The sequence below is a fragment of the Oryctolagus cuniculus genome, chromosome 1 (genome assembly GCF_964237555.1).
Source record: "Oryctolagus cuniculus chromosome 1, mOryCun1.1, whole genome shotgun sequence".
Classification (NCBI taxonomy): Eukaryota; Metazoa; Chordata; class Mammalia; order Lagomorpha; family Leporidae; genus Oryctolagus; species Oryctolagus cuniculus.
This window is the reverse complement of record NC_091432.1, coordinates 101,461,593-101,475,657: the sequence shown is the minus strand read 5'-3', so window position 1 is coordinate 101,475,657 and position 14,065 is coordinate 101,461,593. Positions and strand designations below refer to the sequence as shown.

The following is a 14,065-nucleotide window of genomic DNA, read 5'->3' as shown; positions in this document are numbered from 1 at the left end:
GTGTTAAGTTTCCCTCCTGCCCCTCACTGTTTACACTAAAATACCTGAACACACCAGAGTTGCTGATCCCCATCCTGCTCCCAAGAACCTTTATGGTAATCTTAAGTATGTGCAGAATAGTGTGTAAATATTTAGGATGTTCCTATCACAGAGGAAAATTGGAATGACTTTCTGTCTTCAGTCTGATAAGATATGGTCAACATAAACATGTACCTGCATTTTTTGGACTAGACAAACAGAAATGAAAATCACCTAAGTCAAAGAGGCTGCTTTGTATATCTTTCACTGTCCAAAGAAGACATTGAAAATATCCATTGCACCAGCATTTTTTGCTAGGTTTATCTCTTTAATAGTACTCAAAGGCAGGTGTTTTTTTTTTTTGTTTTTTTTTTTTTTTTTTTTTTTTTTTGACAGGCAGAGTGGACAGTGAGAGAGAGAGACAGAGAAAAAGGTCTTCCTTTTTTTTGCCGTTGGTTCACCTTCCAATGGCCGCTGCGGCCAGCGCACCACGCTGATCCGATGGCAGGAGCCAGGTACTTATCCTGGTCTCCCATGGGGTGCAGGGCCTAAGTACTTGGGCCATCCTCCGCTGCACTTCCCTGGCCACAGCAGAGAGCGGGCCTGGAAGAGGGGCAACCGGGACAGAATCTGGCGCCCCGACCGGGACTAGAACCCGGTGTGCCGGTGCCGCAAGGCGGGGGATTAGCCTAGTGAGCCGCGGTGCTGGCCTCAAAGGCAGTTTTGAGCCATTCTAGCACTAAATTTGTGGCTAAGACATCCCTGATACTCCCCAAGATAGATATTACTTCTCTGAAATCTAACTCTTCCTTGCAGTTTGGGTGGGAAGAGTACTTGATAAGGTGGCACCAGTGATAACTTCCATAGCTCTGAGGACCTTCATTTTAAAACCCTAATATATTATTGCTATTTGTGGGTGTCCAATAGCAGAAACTCAGCTCAAAAATTCATTTCAGAAATAAATAAATTACTGGCTCATGCATTTGGAATATACACTGATATGCCTGGATTTGGAGAATGATTTGATCCAGAGAAGCAAATGTTGATATGCAAACATTACCCATCTCTAGGCTGGCTTTCCTTTCTACATATAGGCCTAATCTTGTAATAAATTCTATTTTAGGGCAACCACAAGAAGCCTCAGTCTTACAACCTTAGCAGATCTATTGAAAACTGATTATCTTAATACCAATAATTCTATCAAAAAATCTCAATTATGACTTCATTGGCCCAGCCTGGATCATGTGCCCCTAGCTAAACTAATCACTGGGGTCAAGGACATGACATCCTCATCAACTAGGGCTGTGTCATTGTATTGACAAGGTAGGAAGAAGGAATTCCTTGACGACATAATGGCCAAGAAAACCACACCTGAATTCCGCAGTGCATTGCAGCATAAAGAGTTTGAGCTTTGCTAAAACAAGGATCTTTCAATGTGTTCTAAGCTAATAACACAGTCTCTCCTTTTGCAAGAATGTAGCTGTGACTTGACCAATATAACAGGTGCAATCTTAAACTTTCAGAATTGCTGTAGGACAATGCCAGACTCTTGAGTTGAGTATAGAGCCAGACTTCTAACATCGCACAGAAGTCAAAATGGTAAGGCATATAACAACATTCAAAATATATAAAAGGGGCAAATATAGACATGAATACAGGCTCATAAGTGCATGTATATTATTCAAAACAAGCATTTTGCATAATACTTTATAGAGTCTGTTAACATATATCACCCCTTGGAAACTCTTTGATTGATGTGATTCTCTTAAAATATCTCAGAAATAAACTCTATAAAGACACTCAGATTTTTTAGGATTTCTATATTCTGTTCTTTGTGCCTTTTATTTTATCAGGACACATTTTGTCCATAATCATCATTTCTGAGCTGTGTTAAAGGACACTTAGTGTTTAGGGTTACCTATGCTTTATACTTTACAAAGTACACTCACATGCATTATTTTATCAGTTACTCTCACATTAAAATGAAAAGCATATGCTTGATACATATTTACAAGTCTTCCCAAAGAATCATTACAAAGATCTCTGGCAACCTGGAGTTACATTCAGTTTTACATAACTATAACATAAAAATGATCTTGTTCCCTTATCTTCCTGCTGTACTTTATAGTGCTTTATCAGTGGAGTTCCTAAGCTTCTGCATCATACTGTTTACACCTCATAGTTAACACACAACAAAGGCCATGTAGGCTAAGATAGTACCGTGACTTCCTCAGAAGTCTTCCTCTTCTTCTAGCCTTTTGTATCATTTCTCCTGGTCTCAGTATCTATCCATTATTTCCTGACTACTTCCCTTGTTGTTACATTCGTTGCTCAGTATGATTCACTAGGCCATCAGAGACTATCTTGTTACCAGGAAGCTGTACTGAGACAGAAGGAAGTAGGCATAGGATCGTTTCTTGGGAAAGAAACATCCTTTATGCAAAGAGGGGAAAAGTATCACTTTTATTAGTTAAGATCAAGTTCAGTGCTGCTGAGATGGGATTTGGCCAGGCAGCCAGTGACGCTCAAGCTCTGTTTCTGGCAACAGCGATTCTTCTAGAAAGGATCCCCAAAGAAGCCATATAAATAAGATCATGAAAAAATAAGGTGATCATTGTAATGATTGTAGAATTCTTTTGATGTGCATCACTGAGGTATATTTGACACACTATAAACTGCACATTTCGAGGGTACCATTTAATAAATTTTGACATATACACACCCAGAAAACTACAACACATACTTAGCCTTCCGTCATCCCAAAAGTTTTCTCATACTTCCAGTTAGTAGTCATGTCTCCCAGAAATGGATACCCATCTACATTTTACTATATGGTACAGTCCATAAATGATCCTTCAAAGCAAAAGAGCTTTTGACTGTTTATTTTCTTTACCATTTAGAGGGGACACATAGGTCTATAGACCAACTGAGCTGAGGCTGGATGCCCAAGTCAGTTTTTCTTACCCTCTTTTATCCTCAAATGACCTTGCCTTGATATACATAGATACACACAGATTTCTCTTCAACCATTTTTTTAAGCTTTTACAAGTTTATTTGGTTATGTTGTAATCTCTCTTTTCTTCTGGGCTTACTTCCAGACATTGTCTGTGGAATTGGATTCTAAATTTTAATTAAGAGTACCTTTTGTTTGGGCCATAAATTAAAATGTTCTGAGTTTCTTTTTCCCAGTGTCAGGTTCAAGGAAGTCAGCCAAATGTGAAGCACTGGGGAAGAGGTAGATTTTCTGATCTCTGTAAACATCTCCCTCCAATCTGTAGTTATTGGTGTAGAACACAGATTCATGAGATGCTGAAGCTAGGATACGTTCTCAAGAGCTAGTTGATAAGACAATGACAAAGCTGACACTTGAAAAGGAAAGCTCATTTGCCAGGGTCACAAAACTATTTAATGACAGTGTATGCATTAAAGCCTAGTTTCTCTGGCTTTTAACTTCTTGGACTTTCCATACTGCGGCTTCTCTTGTCTTTCATCTCTTGGAATGTATTCTTTAAGGTGAGGCAGTATGAAGTACATAGAGAAGAGAGATATTAATAAAAGGTCTTTCTGGATATTTTGGCAAAGAATGGTAGACATAGAACATTCACTTCATTGGAAGTTATTTGGCACTCAATATACAGTATTATGCTTATTACTATTAATAACAATTCACATTTATAGAATGCTTACTAATTGATAAAAAGTATTTTGAGTTCGTTGCATGCATTGATTCATTAAATCATCACAGAAACTTATTGTTGAAAGTCAGGTGCAGAGACATCAGCTAATTTTCCCAGGGTGATGAAACATCATCAAGGATGAACACGGCTTTGGGAAGTCTGTTTTTGTTATCACGGCTAAAGGAAGACAACTCACGACTATCTAATATTTATATTCCTCTCACCTGTAAAAGAAGGTTTGGAGGAGGAGTTCTTAATCCGGAATCCAGGGACACAATTTTACATGATCTGAGATCTTTATAAAGTAAAGCACAAGCATCTATTTTAAGAGAGTGAATAGATGGAGAAGGTTGGAGGCATGTAAGGTAAATAGCGTCATACCAACTCTGATCTAAGCACAGCTCTAAAGCCTTTTCATGTGTTATTTGCCTCACAGCAACCAACAAGTTGTATATTATTATCCTTACTTATCTTTTCAGATGAAGAGCCTCAAATCCAGAGATAGTAGATAATGTGTTCAAGCCATCCAACTAGAAAAGATACTAATGGGATTCAAACCTGTGTTACTCAAATCCTCTACTCTCTAAACGCTATTCCATGGTTTTACAGAACAGATCAATTATAGGAAAGAAGAAAAAATGGGGCAGAAGGTAAAAAAAGGCAGTCACAGGAGAGCCAGGCACTTAGGGCACTCCTGAAGACAGCATTTTAATTTCCAATCCCAGCAAGGGATGAGGAGAGAAGGAGAGAATTGTAGAACCCTCTTCTACAAACTGAGAAATGAGAGTCAAGTGAAGGTAAAATACTCGATGTGTAAGAACTAGTCTCCTTGATTGAAGAAGGTGCAGAAGACAGGGACTCAGGTACTTAAAGATCATTTGTTGCTATGGAGCTTTTGTGCTAAATTCATTTATTTCAAAAAGCGCCTACATAGTCTCACTATAATGATATATTACATTTGAATAGTAGGAGTTATTTTAAGTATCTGTGAAGAATTCACAACCTTTTTCTCAGTTGATAATCTGTGAGCCTCTAGGAAGAACAAGGACGTGTAGCATCCTGGTGTCCCTGTACGGACCCTGCGCCCCCACCCCAAGCCCTCTGCATGCATTGCTCCTGCCATTCCCCCCAAAAGAATCACAGGCTGGGATGGAGCCAGTGCTAGAACTAACACTTCTTAAAACTCTGCCTCCCACTATGGGACAAAGCAGATGCTTTTTACCTGCAGTGCCTCCTACCTGGAGTGCTACAGTTGCTTACCTATTTTTGGTTTCTGTAATCAAAATGTAGGCCAGGTTCAAGAAGTGCTAATTCCCAGAAGACTTTGCATTCTGCACTCCACTGCAATCAGACAGGGAGCCAGAGCTTTCAAGCTGGGCCACTGGTGGCTGACTGTGGGGGAAATGGCTTCATCAACACAGCAGGCTGTGATCTCTGCCTGTTGAGACAGTGCTCAGCAGGCAGGATGTCCATATGTGATTTTAGGAAGCAAAATCAGTGTCATAAAAACCTCTGTGCTACATATACTGTATTTTCTCCCACAGTGTCTTAGGATGAAGGTAGTTTAGAAAGTAAATTTTCATGCACAGAACCAAATGTGCAGTATTCCCACAATCTATATAATGCATACTTCTTTAGGAATTTTCTCTAGCCCAGACATGGGTTCTGCTAGCCTCTCTATTTCATTGCCTTGCAAACCCAACAGCAGAGGGAAGAGTGGCTGTAAAAAAAATCATCACTTAGTCACCCTCTGATGTCCTGAGGGCACATATGTGGTTTCAGTCTTTATAATCCACCCTCTAAGATGTGCCTATTGTGAGAGGTAAAGGTAGCTGACATTTGTTGAACGTAGACCTTGCTTGCATTTTTCTGCCTTCACTCCCTGCTCAGAAGTCCACCATGTGACAATACCCCAGTAACAACAAGGTTAAAAGCCCTTCCCTGAGAACTGTTTGGCAAAGGATCAAACCTTGTGGTGCAAGTGCATACAGATACTTAGAGCCCTGAAGATAAAATTTGCCAATTTCAAACTTTTGCTTAGACTGGCTCATCAGTGGATCACTCATCTTCTAGATGAACAAATGAAGGAAGCAAATGTGGTACTAAACCCTGGAGATATTTCTGTATTATAAAGGAAAGGAAAAGGATGACCATCATTATTAAAACCACTTTTATGTAGAAAAAAACAAATGTCATGGGCCTCAGGCCAATCCAACTGGGAGAGGTCAAGACTAAGGAAGAGCAAAATTATGCCAGGAACACAGTGACAATGTTCTCTGCCAAGCATGCAGAGAAATAAAGAAGAGTGGGTTCTAGCAACACACCAATGAGCTTGGATTCAAAGAGAAAAACAAGTAAAACAATGTCTGAGGCAGGAAATTGACAATAGGTTCAGCAACAGGAGTGTGCAGATTTCTTCTTTGTTCTCTTTCCTAGTCACTTCTTGGTAAGCCTATTAAAACTGAGATTCTATCATTTCACCATCAAAACATGGTTCTTTTTGATAAATAACAGTAGCTTCAAAAGAAGTTTAAGTAGGTAAGAGTTAGTGACTACTGTCTGGTATCTTACTCTATAATATTAAAATTTAATAAGTCTCTGGCTACATTCTGCCATAAACGAAGACTTTTACCAAACAAGCATGCTTTAATAGTCAAGCCCAAAATGGTTAACACAACTTGTTCATTGGGTTCAACAAAGTCCTAGCTCTCTGTCACTGCAGGTGCTCTGTGCACCACTTCCCAGGAATGTTTACTTGAGATACTCAGGACAAGATTCCAGAGATAGGATCCTGTTACTTTACACTTGGCATAAGCCAACTGGGAATCTGAGTCACCAGCTGGATCTAGAATGAGTTGCATAAGCTACCAGGCCTATCTCAAACACGTATAGGAAATATTTCTAAGATATATAAGCCAAAGCACATATCTTGAACACCTATAATTTTTATTGAAAGTCCATTCCTAACACTTATTGGTTTAACTGAAAAGTCATTATTTTCACCAATAATAAAGCCATTTCTGTCATTTCTCTTATTAATCAGCAAAGCTTTAAGAATTGAATAAGACCTGGCTATCAGATACAAGTTTTAGCTGTCCCTGGAGTATGGTCCTCCTGACATACCTGAAGACTTTTTAAATGTTCATTTTCAGTTAAATTAACTGATTATCCCTAGAGTTGAAGCTTAAACTACCTATGACAAAATGATTGCTTATGTATGCCAAAATATATTAACTGCAGATGTATAATAACTTCTGAACTTTTATCAGAAAAAAATGCTGTGGACAATAGTTGTTGGGCCAAGGGTGGAGGAACAGAAAGAGTGTTGATGCTAAGGAAATCGTCCAGAGTCACAGCTGGACTCATAGCGCTGAATATAATCATGTTCATAAGCTATAATGGATGTTCCACTCTCTCATGGGATATTGGTGGTAGGGGAAGCTATGCCTGTGTAGGGAAAGGAGAATATGAGGACTCTGTGTTCTGCTCAGTTTTGCTGTGAACCTATAATTGCTCTAAAAATAGTTAATTTTATAAGTAAATCAAACATTTGATCTGGAGCAGATTTTTAGAGTATTTCAGCAACTCTCCTGAGAATATAAGTGCATCATACATACTATCTCTCTCATTTACTCTACCTGTTAAAGCTCCAGGATACCTCATGCAAAATACAGATATTACACATTTTATAAGATTGTTATGACAACTAACGAGTTAAAATTCCTAAAGCCCTTAGAATCGTATTTTGTTACATCAATGGTGAACATCTAACATGGTTGGCAGTCTTCTGCAATTGCTCTTGGCTTAAGAAAACCAAGGTGTTTCATTTTGTTCTTACAGAAATTAGAGGAAAATGAACCTGTTAATGAATTAGATACTAAGTGTATACTAGACTTTCAAGTTTCAACAAGTTGAAATTTCAGTGTATATAATATGGCTTATTTTCATCCAATGTCTGGGGACACAGGCTTAATGAAAAGTGAATCTTCGTGGAGGGATATAAATCTAAATTTTTTGTGTGTTTTTTTTCAAAAAAGTTTTAAATGAACATATACTATTTAAAAATCTTAACTAAAATATGACTCACTTAGAAGTCAATTTGAAATTTTAACCTTTAAAATTGTTTTTATCAGGGAGAGAATGATCCAACACGGGAAGTGAGATACACAGCAGACCCATAGAATGGCAGATGTCCTAAACAGCACTCTGGCCTCAGAATCAGCCCTTAAGGCATGCGGATCCGGCTGAAAAGCCCATGAGAGTATTACAGGCATGGAAAACCAAGACACTCTGGGGAAAAAAAAAAACCTAAATGGAAGATCTCTGTGAGTGAGATCCCAGTGGAAAGAACAGGTCATCAAAGAAGGAGGTACCTTTCTCTGAAGGGAGGACAGAACTTCCACTTTGACCATGGCCTTGTCTAAATATGAACAGAGTCAGTGAACTCAGGGGGCTTCCATAGCCTTGGCAGCTCATGACAAGAGCCTAGGGTGATTACTGGTGCCATAAACAAGAGTGTCAATTTGTTAAGTCAACAACAGGAGTCACTGTGCACTTATTCCTCATGTAGGATCTTTGTCCTTAGTGTGCTGTACATTGAGATTTAATGCTATAACTAGTACTCAAACAGTATTTTTCACTTTATGTTTCTGTGTGGGAGCAAACTGTTGAAATCTTTACTTAATGTATGCTAAACTGATCTTCTGTATATAAAGAGAATCGAAAAATGAATCTTGATGTGAATGGAAGGGGAGAGGGAGTGGGAAAGGGGAGGGTTGCGGGTGGGAGGGACGTTATGGGGGGGAGGCCATTGTGATCCGTAAGCTGTACTTTGGAAATTTATATTCATTAAATAAAAGTTTAAAAAAATAAAAAATAAAAATAAAAAAATGCTATAATCATGAAAAAAATTGTTTTTATCTGACACAAAATAATTATGACTATTGCATCCAGTGTGGAATATTTCAGTATATGGATAATGACCAGATAACGGTAATAGTATATCTATCACCTCAATCATTTATTTTTTCTTAGTTTTGGGAACATTGAAAATCTTCTCTATTATCTAATTTGAAATATAGAATTAATTTTAAATAACCATGGTTACCCTACTGTGGTATACAATATTGGAAATTATTTCCCTTGTCCATTCACACCTCTTGCAGGGGCAATTTTTAGTGACCCAGTTACTAGGGCCTATTATTTTCTTGGAGGAGGAAGAACAACCCATCGATTGTCTAGATAAGTTTTTCTTTTAGACAAAATAAAGCATTAAAATTAATCTTTATTTCAAAGCTTGGTTAAAAATCTGTTTAAAAAACACCTTTAAAATTATAATAGTCAAAGCAATTGTGTGTCTGACTCAAGTGTGCAAAAGTTGCCAAAGCTGCTGCCTTGTTCTGGGAAGCTATTAGACTATTCCTATGGAAACAATAGTTTCAAATGATTAATAAGACAAGTTTGAGCTCAGAGGGCAAAGAGCAAAGGTGAGAATAGAGAAAGTGTGGCTCTTCTCTGCAATAAAGAGAAAATTTAAGATTAGAGGAAGAGGTATTTTCTTTTTAAATATTTTTTATTTATATAAGATGAGCAAATTAAATTTATTTCATATACACAGATTGAGGAGCATAGTGATACTTCCCACCCTACCTTTCCTCCTGCTCATGCTTCCACTCTCTTTCCCCTTTCCTTTCTTATTCTTTGGAAAATAAATGGAAAGTATGTCATTGAGGTGTTTTCTTAAAACTGAATTTTATTTTCAGTGTTAGCTTTTGCTTTTCTTTTGTCTTTGTTTTGTTTCAGAGACCATGAGTATGTCTTTCACTCGAGCCATTCATGCAAGACTTGCAAGGTTAAAGAAGCCCAACCTGTAAAACTCGCTGCTTTTCTGATCTCACTGAATGGACTTGCAGATTTAATAAGGAATGAATATATGCAAAGGCTATCATGGTTCTCTGGAATTACTTTGGAAATAATTTATCCACTTACTTATCCATTTGTTCCCCACTTACTGAACCCTATTATGTAAAAGTCATTGAGCAAGACACAGAAATAAAGTATATGGTTCTTGTTATCAAGGAGGTCACTAGTAAGTGAGGTAGATAGAGAATTAAACAGCAGTTATGCAATAGGGCTAATAGAATGGCACTGGAGGACACCAAACCCCTGCCACTAGGATTAGGTATTTCATGAAACATCATGGAAGATGTGAATTTGATTGTTTCTGCCTAAACTGAAATTGACCTATTTCTTGAATATTAGTAATATCAATAAAAGTTTGTTAAAAGAATGAATAAGAAAATGAACAAACAAATGAAATTAATTCTCTAATATTATTGAAAATATCATGGCTGGCATTCAGGGTAGTGGGTAAGATGCTACTTTGGACACCCACATCCAGTAAGAGTGCCTAGATCTTGCTCTCAGCTCTGCTCCTGATTTCAACTTCCTGCTAATGCACAACCTGGGAGCAGCAGGTGATGGTACCAGTATTGGGTCCCTGCCACTCACACAGGAAACCTGGATTGAGTTCTTGACTCCTGGCTTTGGCCTGGCCCAGCCCCTCTGTTGCAGACATTTGGGAGTGAACCAGTAGATCGGAGATCTATCTGTGTCTCTCCACCTTCAAATAAGTAAGTACATAAAATGTCAAACTGTGGAAGATGCAAGAATGTATATCCCAGTTATGTGTTACACAGGGTGCTATCTGCTTGCAGAACCCCAAGAGACAGCAAAAAGTATGTGGGGCAACCAGCCATCTGGCCCAATTATCACTCATTTGGAATTCACTCAGTCAATATTTAATGAACTTCTACTATGGGAGCACTATGGCAGGCCCGTGATACAAAGAAATAAGAAGCAATCACTGTGCTCATGGGGTCAATCATCTTTGAAGGAAGGGAAAATACTAATAGCTGTAATTCAGGGTTATATATTATGAATCTGTTGAATGGAAACTGATTCAGGGGGTATAAACAATGATAGCTAATGTATCTTGTGTGCTATATCATGAACACTGTACTTAGTATGCCTCATGACGCTGGATGGATGATATCTTTATTATCATCATCCTAAACATGAAGAAGCCAAGTCTAGCAATATACCCTGGACCATGCAGCTATTATGTGGCACAAGCAAGGCTCATTTCCACATCTTAACCTTTATAAAACATCAATTAGTAGAATGAGGTTAAGTAAATTCTGACTTACTTTCATTGGACAGATTCCAAAATACATATTTCAAAAACAAAATTCTTCCAACACTCACCCCCTTTCCAAGATTACAGGAACTCTTCAATTCATCATGATGACATAGCTCATTCTTCCTCTGTAAAGAAAACAAGGTTAAAGCATGACAGGACTGTGAAATCCAAGGATGGGGAAAAAAATCTGCTTCCCTCACATCACTTTTCCAGTATGGAGAGGACTCTGGGGCAACGCATTTTAAACTATGCTAACCTAGATTTCTACTTTTTCTGGGAAGTTCCCACTCTGCCCCATCTTCGTGGTTATAATGGGAGCCACTAGGGTAATTTGATGTGAGTCTACAACAGTGGCAATGGTACTTGATCCAGCCCTGGACACCTGATCCAAACAGTGCCCATCACAGACTTGGTTATGCACATTTCCCATCTACCTTAAGATATTTGGAACTGGAACTGGCAAAGACATATTAGTCTCCCTGTAACTACGAAAGTGGAAATCCAAGAGCATCTCCTGCTACAAGGATTCCACAACTACATGTCTCCACAGCCAAATGCTAAGCAAGAGAGACGAGGAAACACAGAGAGTAGAAAGCAGAGAGGATGGAGTGCAGGATGCAGTATTACTCCCTTGGGCTTTCTAAGTAGTTAGCTCTGGGAGACCTCATGCTACAGGGAAAGGGACCCCCACTCAACAAAACCAAGAAGTTGGGTCTCAGCTTTGATTCAAATTACTGCTGAGGCATTTTCCATGTTGAATTTCTCTGAGACATTCCATAACAGAAGTAGATCCTTGTGCTCCTGGTTTCAATTGTTTTTGTTTTTGCAACAATTGTCTGCAGTGCCTGAGAGGAGGTTTCGGCTAGAGTGCAGCTGTATAACAGGCACTCTGATTGTGGAAACCTGCTCATCTCACTTCCATGGAGGACACTTTTCCTTTTCTTGGCAGCACCAGTAACACTTGAGTGTTCTCTGTGTGGTGTGCTTAGTAATTTAGACATTCTTTCCCTTAATGCCTGCAAGTGCCCTTCAAGATATTATTTAAAAATTCATTTTATTCCCAAGAAAGGTAGTAAATGAAGAAGAAATTACTAAGCTTGGATTTGGAAGTAGGTCAGTGTGATGCCACGTTCTATAGCAGTGGCACTAATCAGAAGACTGTCCCTACTCTGTCTCACAGCCTCCCTTTCCTCTACTTTTTGCTGGACACTGAGGGATGTTTGCCAGGACAATGGTTGGCCTCCATCCCTGTGTGATCTTTTCCTTCTGTCCTTCCCTATCATGGTGCAGTTCAAGGTGAGCATAGAACTTTACCTGTACATTGTGCTGCTCCTTTGATTCAATGCCTTGCCAGACAGGCCCTCTTCCTGGACCAGTTGCTCCTCATTCACACGAGCAGCCTCTTGAAGTTTCCAAGGACCTCATTGGTGGAGCCAATGAATTCCACTTAAATCTGATCGAGTGGAGCAGCACCTCCCTTCGACTTCTCACTGGCACACCCCTTGGGCTGCTTCCTAAAAGAGAGAGAGAGAAAAAAATGTCTGGGCTATCAAGACAAAGATGTTGATCTCAGTATCCATCTTGAATGGGTTTCTCCTATAGTCTCAAATATCCAACCTAAATTTCCACAGTGTTGTTGTTTCTCTGTGTCAGGAGCAACAATTATCTAAATTCTGCAGCTCCCCAGAATGCAGGTACCTGGATCTTAATGCCACATGGCAGATGCTGTGAGGTCGCCACTGGTGTTGGTTCATAATGGGGCAGTGTGTGTGTGTGTGTGTGTGTGTGTACATAACTCGTGACTTGGGTCTTTCTCTCTGGCTAAGCGGGTCTGCATATGAGCATTGGCTTGTCTGAGAGGCTCATCTTGACGCTGGATGCCTTCCCAGTCCCGCAGTCTGAGCCCTTCTGGAGTCTGCTGGCCCATCAGAAACGATGGCTCTTCTCAGTGTCTGTGCTGCATCCAGCTGGATCCTTTCCCTCCCCTCATCACACAAGGTACTGATTTACCTTCCCCTTCCCGGAAATGTGCTAATGGATCTAATTAGCTAAAAAACATTTTCTCTTTTGCTAGAATGTCCATGCCAAGCATGAAAATATTATTAAGACCAAGTCCTATAAACTCTTAAACTGTGTTTCACATCCCCATCTGGGCTTTGGCGTGAAATTACTCAAACATGATGCAGCTGAGGCTCAATTGCACAATTGAGCATCAATTATATCTTTTCTTTTACCAGTCTCGCCTCCCCCCACCCCTGCCCCCTCACACACATCTCTTCCACCTGTCTTTAGGCAAACTTGGCTTTGTCATCATCTCTGCTAGAGATTGCAGAATAAAGTGTGAATCTACCAATTGCATTGCTATCAAGGCAGCTCTGGGAGAAGGTTTCAGCAGATCAGATGACTCAAGTGAGGACCAAGGATTTCAGATACTGCCCTTGTCTTTTTGCCCATCACCAGATTTTCATGAAGAATAGCCCAGAGTATCTTACTTCATTCAGCCTCTACTCACAAAATTATGCTTTCAAAATTCTGGTTTATTAATGTCACTTCAGACTTGGGAAATGTTGCTTTGAAAAGGACAGAGCTGGTTATTAAACAAGGCTGACAGAAGTAATCTTGCCCATTTCAGGCTTGCCTGTGCTGAAGTCAAAGATCTGGCTGCCTCTAGGCGAGAAAAAGCTTCCCAAGTCAAGATTAGCCTGGTGGGTACCTCTGGAGAGCTCCCTCCTTTCAGGGAGGGGCCCCTTGAGGTCCTAGGGAAGGAAGAAAGCCAGAAAGAGTAAACAGCTCCAAATAAGGAGTTGTTTTTCTCCAAACTATCACTGAACTCTTACAGAGCCCAGGATAAGGACAAGTTATTTTATTCCAAGGTGAAGGCCACTGTACTCTGAGAGCTCTTCCACCTATCTGGGAGTGAGGGGACAGGGCAGGGGCACAGGTCAGCTCCAAGCTGTTCTGGTCACGCTGGATGGTTGGACAGTCTCTGTCTGAAGTATAGACATGCATGGTGACTATACCTCAGTATTCAAGAAACCACTTTGCTGCATGATTGATGTAAACACTGAAACAAAGAATGCAAAAAGGTCCTCTGTTTTTATATATTATATTTATTAAAAATATTTAAAACAAAGAATGTAAAAGCAATGAGAATCTAATTATACAAAAG

The 14,065-nt window shown here is 39.5% G+C and overlaps 1 long non-coding RNA gene across 1 annotated transcript in view; it reads right to left on the bottom strand.

Moving 5' to 3' along the window:
* Nucleotides 1-13,031, bottom strand: part of LOC138846589 (uncharacterized) — an 81,854-nt gene extending 68,823 nt beyond the window's left edge. The window contains exons 1-2 of the long non-coding RNA XR_011384122.1: nt 12,211-13,031; nt 10,962-11,021 (exon numbers count right to left, since the gene is read on the bottom strand). This is a non-coding gene — a long non-coding RNA (uncharacterized lncRNA). The remainder of the gene's footprint in view (nt 1-10,961; nt 11,022-12,210) is intronic.
* Between the last annotated feature and the right edge of the window lie 1,034 nt (nt 13,032-14,065).